We start from the raw sequence: 11,974 nt of genomic DNA, 5'->3' as shown, positions 1-11,974 counted from the left end.
GGAGATCCCATTCTACAGGAAAGATCACGAAGACACATACAAACATCTAGATGAGGTCAACGATATAGCTGATTACTTTAATGTTCCCAATGTGGCTCGCGACACCGTTCTGCTCTGATGCTACTGGTCACATTCAAGGGATCCTCGAAAGATTGGCTGAAATCACTCCCGCACGGATCCATCACTACTTGGGCTAAGATGAAGACATAATTTATAGACCAATTTTTCCCTCCTTCAAAGATAGCCAAGTTAAAGAAAGCCATTGCCAATTTTGAACAACAAGCTGGAGAGTCACTATACGAGGCTTGGGAAAGATATAAAGGTTTACTAAGGAACTGCCCAGATCATGATCTAAATAATCAACAAGAACTCTCCATTTTCTGTGATGGAGTGAACGTGACAACAAGGTAGCTCCTTGATTCGCAAGGGCCTCTCACGAAGAAAGCACCCTCGGTGATAAAAGAGCTAATTGAAGAATTCTCTAAACATTCTAGAGAATATCATAACCCAAGGAATGAATTAAGTCGGGGAGTGGTGAACTCAGTTAATGATAGCATGGCAACAATGATGGCTAAACTAGAGAGTTTGGATCGAAGAATGACTAATATGGACCAACCCATCCACGCTATCTTGGTAGGCTATGAGAATTGTAAAGGGCCCCACCTTACTAGAGACTGTTATTTGGATGAGAACGGGAACCAGAAAGCACAAGTTTGCTATTCAAGTGGTGATAGGTACGATGAAAATTGGCGAAAACTCAAGAAGGAATGGCTCCTGTATGATGAGTACAAAAAGGCAAAGGAAGAAAAGTATAAGTAAAAAAAAGGGGTTTTTATCAGAAAGAGGAACCGGTGCTAGAGAAGAAATACGATTTGCAAGATATGTTCACAAGATTTGTAGCCGCGTCCGAGAGAAGGCACAATGATACTGACACTGAATTGAAGGAGCAACGAATTATGCTTAGAGATCATATAGCTGTGATGAAAGATCAACAAAATATGCTTTGAAATCAACAAGCCTCCATTCACAATATTGAAAAATAGTTTGGCCAACTTGCACAAAAAATTAACCAAACAACACTCGGTGAACTTCCTAGAAATACCAAGGAAAATCCAAGAATGGCACATGTAAATGCAATAACAACAGATTCCAAGCCAATTTTCACTCCTCTGACATCTATCCAGAAGAATCTCAACAAGGTGCAAACAGCGGAAGTAATTAGATGGGATTCGAGTAAACCCGACTCTACTCGCCGAGTCGCCAACATGGACTTGACGAGTCGAAGACGTGATGATGAAGACTGCTCTCTTTTGAAACCTTACCGGCCCTCTTTGCCGTTTCCAAGCCGAGCCATACTTGATGAGAAGATTCAAGAATATAGGAGGTTTATGAAGCACATAAAAGCACTCTAAGTTAATATTCTGTTTGTTGAAATGATATTACAAGAACCGAAATATGCTATTTTACTTAAAAAACTCTTTACCACTAGAAGATGTATGGGAGAAGTTGCTGAAATAGTGCTGATTGAACTGCCAGAAAAGAGGGGCGATCCGGGAAGCATCACTGTACCTTGTCAATTTGGGAACATAATGACCACATGACCATTGACCAATTCGGGGGCAAGTATTAATATTATGCCATATTCCTTCTTCCAAAAGTTAAACCTCCCGATCCCAGAGCCTATTCAAATGAAGATTCATTTAGCCGGCAAAACAATAATACATTCAATGGGAGTGTGTGAAGATCTCCTTATCAAAGTTGATAAGTTAGTGTTTCCGGTTGACTTCATAATATTAGACATGGAAGAGGATTTTAAAGTACCAATCATTCTTGGGCGACCATTCTTGAATACCGCTTGTGCCTTGGTAGATATGCGTGAATCTATGCTAACAATAAGGGTGGGAGATGATTCGGTAATTTTTGAAGCTGAAGAAAAGGAGAAGCACAAAGAGTCAAAAGAAGATAAGTTTTCATCAATAATTTTGGATGATGAATTGTTGGAGAGAGAGCTTGCTTACTTGTAAGAGATCAATCCAAACCAATTCTCATTATCTTTGGAAGATAATTCTAATGCCAAAGGAGATCTGGAGGAGATAGAAAGGCTGATCAAGGAAGTTGACTACAAGGAAAGCCTCAAAAGTGTTGAAGACTCTCTGACTCGCCGAGCCGTACCCGCTGACTCGACAAGTACATACGAAAAATCCCAATCTGATGGAAATTTTAGTCTGCAACCCATTAGTCTCCTTTGTGAACCATATGTGCACGTTTTTCCTGATTACTTGGAGAATCTTCTTGAGGAAAACAAAGTTGTTAAAGATTTTATCAACTTTGGGAATGCATATTTTCCCCTTCCTGAAACAATTGTGGAAAGTGATGAGGCTGTGCAAAAGGAGGATAAAGGAAGTTTATAAGATAAAGGGGATCCTAAAACTCGGAATGATGATAACCATCAGTCTTCAATTGAATCACCAATGCTAGATCAAGAAGAAGTGTCAATCAAAAGCAAAAGAACCAAGCCTTGTGCCATTGTCTCTACTACGTTTGAAGTTTTCACTTTCAAAACACCGTATTTTTAATGACCAAAAAGACAAGCGAGGAAGATAAGGAAGGAAGGGAAACGATGGGGCGTGAAAAGGAAGGAGTGGAAAAAAATAAGCATGGTAAAGGGAAAAAGCGTAAAGCTGAAGAAATTGTTGCAAGCAAGAGAATGGAAGAATTGAAGAGGGCATACAAGAGATAAATCCAATTTTACAAGACAAAATGTAAAGTACAAAAGCTAAAGAAGGAGATCCGAATGGAGGAAGCAGTAGCAACGTAAAATGGGAGGGTGTCTGGATAAAGACTCCTAAAAAAAGAAGCTCTTAGCGGGAGGCAACCCGTCAATAGAGTTTGCTTTTCTTTTCGGTTTTAGTTTTCGTTTTATTTTGTGTGGTTTGTTTTAGGATTTTTCTACTTATATCTTCATATTCATATAAGAATGACTACTTGAGGGTAATTAAGGCTCATGTGTGGGGTGTGGTGTTTTTATTTCAAAGAAAGAAAAGTTTTGAGAAAAAAATTTCAATAGATTCATAAACTCGGCGAATCTATATACTGACTCGACGAGTCCATATGCAAATAAGAATTGAAAACCGCAACCTAACTCGGCGAGTCTGTTCGTGGACTCGATGAGTCGGTTTAATTTACTGAAAAAAAAAAATAATTTTCACATTTCTGTAAAATTAGTTTTTTTACCTTAATTGAGAGAACACCTATTCACACCAGCCGACACCCACTCGACGTGCCAAGAGTCTCTCAAGCATCCAACTTCATTTTTTGTCATTTCTTCTACTTTCTCCTAACAAGGTAACATTTTTTTGTTTATAATCTTCTTAAAGCTTTATTTTTGCAGAATAATGGTCCCATTTTGTTGCAAACCCTTTTTCTTTGACTTGCTTAAGATTCTAGGGTTTCAAAATTTTGTCTTAATAGGGTGTTATAGAAGCAATTTATTGTGAATTTATACTTAGTATGCATCCCGAGACAAACCCATGGGACCAATTTTGGGTTTTGTTGGATGAATTGATGAACCTCAGGCATGCGAATCGAGCAGTTCTTGCGACTCGCCGAGTCTGTTCGTGGACTCGACGAGTCGGTCCTTGAGGCAGTCCCAATTTTTGAGTTTTAATGTTTCTGTGTTTTCTGGTTTGTAAGTTTTTCTTATGTTGCTGAAAATGTTTCCAAGAGGCGGACAAAGCTCTAGGGGTAACCAAGGGGGCCATCCTTGGTTAAACTTTCCAAGAATTGATTCGGATTCCACGATGAAAAGATGGAAGAAGAGGTTGGTTGAAGTTAAAAAGAAAGAAATTTGTGTGCCAAATGCAATCGATTGGGAATGGCTAGGGAGAGTCCGTTATGAAGAGGAGTTGGCCCCGAACCTTATCAAAGTGTTTATGCATGATGGGTTATCCATCACATGTGATGGATGCAGTCGCCTATTTCGAGTCCAAGAGCCGGTGTTTAAAGAATTGTGTTGGGAATTATTCTCAACCATCAACTTCCGTGGAGGGGATGACTATTACAACCCGGGAGTTGTCACTTTTTGCTTTGGTGGTGAATTCTGCCAATGTAGTATCGTGGAACTGGCTTGCAGACTGGGTATATATGACTAACAACTGGTCACCACCGAGGGTTTTGGCACCTTTCTGGAGCACTGTCACAAGGAGTTCCCGGAGGGTGTTGTGGGTTCCACTTGGTGGAACACCATTTCTAACAAGGTATATATCCCCAAGTCCGCTAAAGAGGGGAGCATTAGATCACCCACCCATAGATTGATTCACCGCCTCAATGCGGATACAATCAACATGCGGAAAGATGACGACAAGGTTCCTAACCTTGATGTTTTCTACTTGTCTTGTATTATTACTCCAAACACTTTCTGCAATCTTCCGTACTGCATGGCGTCTTATTTAGCTGACGGGGCGGTCAAGGATAGCAAAAATTCAAAGATCAATGGTGGGATGTTTATGACCCGCCTAGAAAAATCATATGTGTTAATGGATAGAGGAGCATGGAAGTTGATGACAGTGGTCCCGACCCCTCCTTTTAATCCCATTATTTTTAGAAGAGCGAGAATTATTGAAGATTATGGAAGGGGCCACTATGCTATTTCTCATGATGATGCGGTGATAGGACCCGAGGAGCCGGGAAAGAGAGTGAGGCCGAGGCATGACCGAGCACATGAAGACCCACCGGTTATTCCGGTTGAAGATGAGATAAACGCAGAATGGCTTAATGTTGAAGGAAGGAGATACCAAGATGATTTGGGAAGAAGTTTTAATTTCACCAACCAATAATTTATCTGAATATTTAATCACTTCAACATCCAACATGTGGATGGGGGCCAATTTCCTTATGTGCCTACTTGGGAAGAGCGGATCAATGCACGAAGGAGTGAAGCCGGTGGGAGTGGAGCAAGAGAAGATGATGAAGAGGAAGAAGATGAAGATTGAAGTTCTATCCTTTTTATTTTTTTTGGTTGTGTTGAAACAATTATTATTTGGTTCTGTTTGTTTGGTTTGGACAAGTAGTTTAGGACTTGCTTTTGGTGTGTTATTTGCTTTTTATCACATGTTTGTTGTAATCTTTTTAGAATTTGGATAAAGGGTTTGCACACAAAAGGGTCTAGAGAGACGTTCCATAGAAGCATCGAGTCTAGGCAAGAGATATTAGAGTCCGAGTTTAGAGTCCGGTCATGAAAAGAGTTGGAAATTCTCTACATACTGAAGTAAAAAAAATGGGAGTCTCAATTGATCAGTTTCTAAACAATTCAGAATCAAACTTGGAGCAGAATACCAATTTTTTCCACCCAGCGATGGACTCACCGAGTGCACTTATTGACTCGACAAGTCCCGGTGTAATTCCACGGTTGCTGCCTTTTCACACTGTACCTCGGCGAGTCACATCACTCACTTAACGAGTTGCTACTTATTTTGATGAATATTTCACACGGCAATTGGCTGCACTTTTGAAGATCGATTCCTGAAGTTTTCCGAGAGTTTCTCCTGCATATTTAGAGTTATGAACCACAGGAAGGCATGGATGAGCTGTTCCCATGTCTAAAGTCATTTGAAGATGGGGCTCAAAAGAAGGAATACTGACCTTGCCACTACCATCCCATGGGAGTTTGATCCAATTCCCTCTTTTCTTTTATGTTTTTCTTTATTATGCATAATGTGCAATGGGGGCATTGCATAAATTAAGTGTGGGTTAGGGGGTTGGTTACATTAGTTAATTTAGAATCCTAATTTTAGGATGGGTTGGTTACATTAGTTAACTTAGAATCCTAATTTTAGGATTAATTTTCAAATTTTGCATAAAAATTTCTAGGATTAATTCAGAAAATTATGGTAAAAGCAATTAGGAATCATGTTAGTATTGTGTTTGATTATTCTTTGAAGACACAAATGTTTAGTTGAGCCAATATACGTTCTAATGCATTTGTGGCCCCCTTTGTTCTAGTGAAAGCGTGCGACAAAGACACAACATTGCTTAGTTTGAGGGATGCAATATGTTTAGCATCGTGTACTTGAAATGTATCCAGGAAAACTAATACTTTAACCAATAAAGGTTGAAGTGGAGCACCCCTGCTTAAGCATGTAGGTTTTGAGTGAAAAAAGTGAGGTACGTGTATAAAAAAAGAGAGATTACAAATAAAAGTTGTTAGAATTTTTGGAGCATTCAAAGCAAAGTATGAAGATCAAAGATCAAAATCCCAAAAGTTCAAAAGTTGAAGATACCGAAAAAACAAAAGGTGGTGAATTCAAGGAAATTAAAGTCGAATTATCAAGAGTGAAGAATTCCAAAGAGCTTTATAATGGTATCAAGAATTGTAATTTTCTAGATTATGTATGCTCGGGTTGCTTGACGAAAAATACCTTGAGGTTAAGAAGTTTTCTACGAATGGATTCGGAGGGATGCATAAAATGTCACACCCCCGAACCAGGCGGCGGAAACGTTCGGGGGCTGTCGTGACTCAATTGAATACCATAACATTGAATATATATAAAACGTAACAACATTCGTCACCATGCATTAATATAGTACAACCAGTAGAGTTTACATGAAATACATTGTTTAAACGTTACATTCCCAAAAATAAATTGTTTGATTCGTACATAAATAAACTGCAAGCCATCACTGAATATGATTTCCTTTGATTCACTGGTTCCTGAGAATACAAGTATTTTGAAAAAACGTCAACATGTGAAATGTTGGTGAGTTCATAAGCTGTATTTGAAGAAAAACAATGTTCGTATCGTTTGAAAACCACCAAAAAATCTGATATTTTCTGAAAAGAAAACCTTTTGAAAACGTTTGTGAAGATCCATAGGTATGCTTGTTTGTTTCTATACTTGTAAAAATTGTTCATTAAAGTTGTATACATTTCGAATCCGTATGTATTGAAAAACCCTAGGAAAACCCGATGTTTTCCTAATTCTTTGAATTCCATGAAGTTATATCGAAACCATTGCATAGCGTGTAGTGTCAGTCCCAGGCGACGTTGGATTATTTTTGAGCATGATTAATTGCTACAAACACGCATTACACAAACGACCGGTTTATAGCTATACTAACGATCCCGTAGGCGTCGTCCGTACTAATCACGTTATCCAACCGCCCTGACTATGTGTAGTCCCACATCCGAAGAGAAAGAGGGCACGAAGACCTCGATGACTCCATTAACCGGTTGGGGATAAAAAATGTACGAGGGGTCCCAGACCCGCCTCGCATGAAATGTAGACTTTACTAGCAATACCAAAGGACCCTTGGGGACCAGTAGTATACAAGCCATTGAAAGTCCTTTTACGTCGTGTTAGATCGGTAAAACCCAACACTTCGTAAGATAGAGGTCTTTGGGCCTTAAGATCAGGTCATTGGGCTAGCTAGGCCCAACAAACAAGATTTTACACTTTTGGGGCTCAAAGATGGTGCGTAGACGTCTGTGCACACTCGCATGTATATTGAATTCCCAAACGTTACTTGTATGAATCGTGGTGTCGTAGTGTCGTAGTGTCATATTTTCGTAGTGTCGTAGTGTCGTAGTGTCATAGTGTCGTAGTGTCGTAGTGTCATATTGTCGTAGTGCCGTAGTGTCGTAGTGTCGTAGTGTCGTAGTATCGTAGTGTGGTAGTGTCATATTGTCGTAGTGTCGTAGTGTCGTAGTGTCGTAGTGTCGTAGTGTCGTCGTGTTAGTAGTTTCGGATTTTTATTGGTTCGAGACCGAACCAATTCGTTTAACAACGACTTTTGGTATTGTAATGTATTGTATTTCGTCGATAGTCGCGGTGCCATCATTTGATCAAATTGCGTGTATTGAATTAGCCTTGAAAGTTTTCTGTTTTCAGCCCCTCATTGTTTGTAAAATTTACTTTTTCAACCCTTTATTTAAATACTTTCCGGTTTGGTCCTTAAATCTATTTTCTTGACATTTTAACACCAAAAATTATTGAAATTAATATTTTTCAGCATATTTTTCATTGAAAAGAGTTTAAGTCCTTGAAATTTCAGTTTTCTCGGTTATAACCCTTCTTTTTCGCAATTTTGACAATTTTGGCCCAAATTGTAAAATTTTTGCAACTTTGGTCCTTTTTAAATTTAAAAAGCATTTTAAACCTTTGAAAAGGAGTTGGAACACTTATAGTCCACTGTTTTACAGAAAAACACAGTTTTGGCCCTTCAAAACAGAAAATCTCGCATAATGGGCCTCATTGGGCCGAAAATGTCATTTTTAGCCCATTAAGCTTGAAATTTATGTTTTTAATCCTCTAAATGAGTATATTTTCAGAAATTGTTTTATTGAAACTGTTTTGACACACCCCATCCATCAGAATTCGTGATATGTCAATTTGGGCCCTTAATTTTGTATTTTTCACATTTTAGGCCCAAAAATTGTGTTTTTAGCCCAAAGAAGTTGTTACTAAACCACTTAGCTATTTTTCTAGAAACACTTTGTATGTAGAAATATATTTGATGCTAAAATCATTTAACATAAGGTATATCTCGGTTTTGAGGGGTTTTATGGCTAGATCTAACATTATAACACACAAAAGCACACATATAAGCATGGAAATCATACAAGGCATACAAAACACATATAGATCTACACTTTCACTTGTATTCCCCCCCCCCCCCCCAAAATCATAAAATCAGAAAATAGGGGGTATGAAGCTCACCTTGTTTGAAGCTTTTGGGTTTTGAAGAAAAGTTGGAAGAAAATGAAGTGATTTTTCGGCCTTAGCACCTTTCCTTGGTAGATCTCGAGTTTGGTGACTTCTAAGGTGCATGATCACAAGTTGGAATAGATTTAGAAGAGGTTTTTGATGGAATGAAATAGCTAGATCATGGATATAAGTAAATACTTACCTAAGATGATGATTAGCTTGAAAGATCCTCTTGAAAGCTTCTAAATTTCGAGATTTTTGAGTGGGGAGGGAGGAGTTTTCTTGAGAGAGTTGAGAGATTTTTGTGAATGTGTGTGTGTTTGAGTATGGCCGAGAGTGAGAGAGAGAGGAAGGAGAAATGATATTTGAGGTGATGTTTGCATGGAAGAATGATATATAATGCATGGATATCCAATGAATAAAAATGAGGTGGCAATGGCAAAGTCAACTCTCCTCTTGGGCTTGATTTGGGTCGAAAACATGGAAGAAAAAAGGAAATTTGGGCCTTTTGCTCCTAAGCCCAATATTTGAGTTAGCCTTGGGTATGTTTTAAGTCTAAAAGAATGTGGTAGGATTTTTATATTTTTATTGGACTAGTTTAGGTTATTCATGTATCAAAGCTTTTACTTCATTCCATTCTAGGCCCAACATGGCCCAAAATGTTGAAATAAATTAGTGTGGGTCCAATTAGAGCCCAATTAGGGTTCTAAGCCCATGATAGTCTAATTGGAAGCTTATTGGTCCATTTGGATCCAATAAGGAAGTCCTAGTCCAAAATGGACTTAAACACGGACTTCTAGAGTCTCCAATTGTTTGATGACTATTTGTAGTACTTGTATGATGTATTTGATTGAAGTTTTTGATGTCATAATAGTAGGTGTCAATCATGTTCTTGAGTTTTTGATTCACATTAACTTGAGTGTATAGATTACATGACACAAAATTTCCTGTTGTGACATCATCCCCCCGTTAGAGGGAATTTCGTCCCGAAATTCTGTTTGAAAGCTAGATTTGAGAATGCTAGAATAGGTGAGGGTACTTTTGCTTTATTTGATCTTCGCGTTCCCAAGTGAATTCTGGCCCACGCTTTGCGTTCCACCGTACCTTCACGATCGGGATGCGACTCTGCTTAGTACGCTTCACCTCCCTGTCCATGATTTCGATTGGTTCTTCGACGAATAGGAGATTCTCATTGATTTCGATTTCGTCAAGAGGAATGACAAGGGTTTCATCTGATAGGCACTTCTTCAGATTAGAGACATGAAACACGGGGTGTACACCGTTTAGCTCCGCGGGTAGTTGTAGTCTGTATGCTATCGGACCTATTCGAGCGACGATTTCGAAAGGTCCAATGTATCGCAGGTTCAGCTTTCCCCATTTTCCGAAACTTATAACCCCTTTCCAGGGTGAGGCTTTCAACAGTACTCGATCACCGACCTGGAATTCTAAGGGCTTTCGCCGTTTATCGGCGTAGCTTTTTTGTCGGTCACGCGATGCTTGTAATCGAGCTCTGATCTGGACGATCTTTTCTGTGGTTTCGCGAATGATCTCCGGTCCCGTTAGTGCCCTGTCCGACGTATGCGTTCTTGCTAGCTGGGTGTCACCTACTTCATCCCAACATAACGGTGATCTACATTTACGCCCGTACAGTGCTTCGAAAGGAGCCACCTTGATAGTCGAATGGTAACTATTGTTATATGAGAACTCGATCATCGGTAGGTGGGTATCCCAAGACTTTCCAAAGTCTATCACACATGCACGAAGCATGTCTTCAAGCGTTTGAATGGTTCGTTCACTTTGACCGTCCGTTTGTGGGTGATATGCGGTGCTCATATCGAGATGAGTTCCCATTGCCTTGTGGAGTGATTGCCAAAAGCGCGATGTGAACCTACTGTCCCTATCCGAGATAATAGATTTTGGCACTCCATGGAGTCTTACAATTTCTCGTAGGTACAAACGCGTCAGTCTCTCCATCTTGTAGGATTCTTTGATTGGCAGGAAATGGGCAGATTTCGTCAGTCGGTCGATTATTACCCATATGGTGTCCAGTCCGTCCGACGTCTTGGGCAGCTTGGTCACGAAATCCATAGAAATTCCCTCCCATTTCCACTCAGGGATTGCCGGTTGCTGTAACAATCCGGATGGTTTCTGGTACTCCACCTTTACTTTGGCGCACGTAAGGCACTTACCAACATAGGTCGCGATTTCCGCCTTCATGTTAGGCCACCAATAGTGTTGTTTAATGTCCAAATACATCTTGTCCGAACCGGGATGAATGGAGTATCGTGTCTTGTGGGCTTCCTTCATAACGGTCTCCCTAAATCCTCCGATTTTTGGGACCCAAATACGGTTCATAAAGTAGTATACCCCATTCTCCCTTGCTTCAAGGTTCTTTTCCATCCCGCGCAATGCCTCGCTAATTCTATTTTCCGTTTTCATAGCCTCCGACTGGACTGATGTAATTTGAGTGGCCAGATGAGATTGAATGGTTATCGAGTGTGTTTTCGTACGGCGATTAGAGTACTCCTTCCGACTTAATGCATCAGCTACCACGTTGGCCTTGCCTGGATGGTACTTGATCTCGCATTCGTAGTCGTTTAGCAATTCCACCCATCTTCTTTGTCTCATGTTCAGCTCCTTCTGATTCAAGATGTGCTGGAGGCTCTTGTGGTCCGTGAAGATGGTGCACTTTGTACCGTACAGGTAGTGCCTCCAAATTTTCAGAGCGAAGACCACGGCTCCCAGTTCTAGGTCATGGGTCGTGTAATTTACTTCGTGCGTCTTTAGTTGGCGGGACGCATATGCTATCACTCTTCCACGTTGCATGAGAACGCAACCTAAGCCCTGATTCGACGCGTCACAGTAGACTACAAAATCTTCCGTTCCTTCAGGTAGAGATAGTACAGGAGCGCTATAGAGAGCTTGCTTCAAGGTTCGAAACGCAATCTCTTGTCGGTCTGTCCACTTGAATGGCACGCCCTTTTGCGTAAGTAAGGTAAGCGGCTTGGCGATCTTAGAGAAGTTTTGGATGAATCTCCTATAGTAGCCTGCTAGGCCTAAGAACTGACGAATTTCTGTGGGCGTAGTCGGAGTTGCCCATCCTTCCACAGCTTTGACCTTAGAGAGGTCCACATGAATTCCGTCTTGGCTAACTACGTGGCCTAGGAAATTCACACTCCGGAGCCAGAACTCGCACTTGGAGAGTTTGGCGTAAAGCTTTTCCGATCGCAGAGTGTCTAGAACTTGTCGGAGATGTTGGCCATGCTCCTCTT

At 40.3% G+C, this 11,974-nt stretch overlaps 1 non-coding gene across 1 annotated transcript; it reads right to left on the bottom strand.

Moving 5' to 3' along the window:
- Positions 1–246: 246 nt before the first annotated feature.
- Positions 247–353, bottom strand: LOC111888008 (small nucleolar RNA R71). Its single transcript, XR_002849002.1, has one exon. It is a non-coding gene; the product is annotated as a small nucleolar RNA R71 (small nucleolar RNA).
- Positions 354–11,974: the final 11,621 nt, after the last annotated feature.

Source organism: Lactuca sativa, chromosome 2 (genome assembly GCF_002870075.4).
Source record: "Lactuca sativa cultivar Salinas chromosome 2, Lsat_Salinas_v11, whole genome shotgun sequence".
NCBI lineage: Eukaryota > Viridiplantae > Streptophyta > Magnoliopsida > Asterales > Asteraceae > Lactuca > Lactuca sativa.
This window is presented reverse-complemented; position numbering and strand designations above follow the sequence as displayed.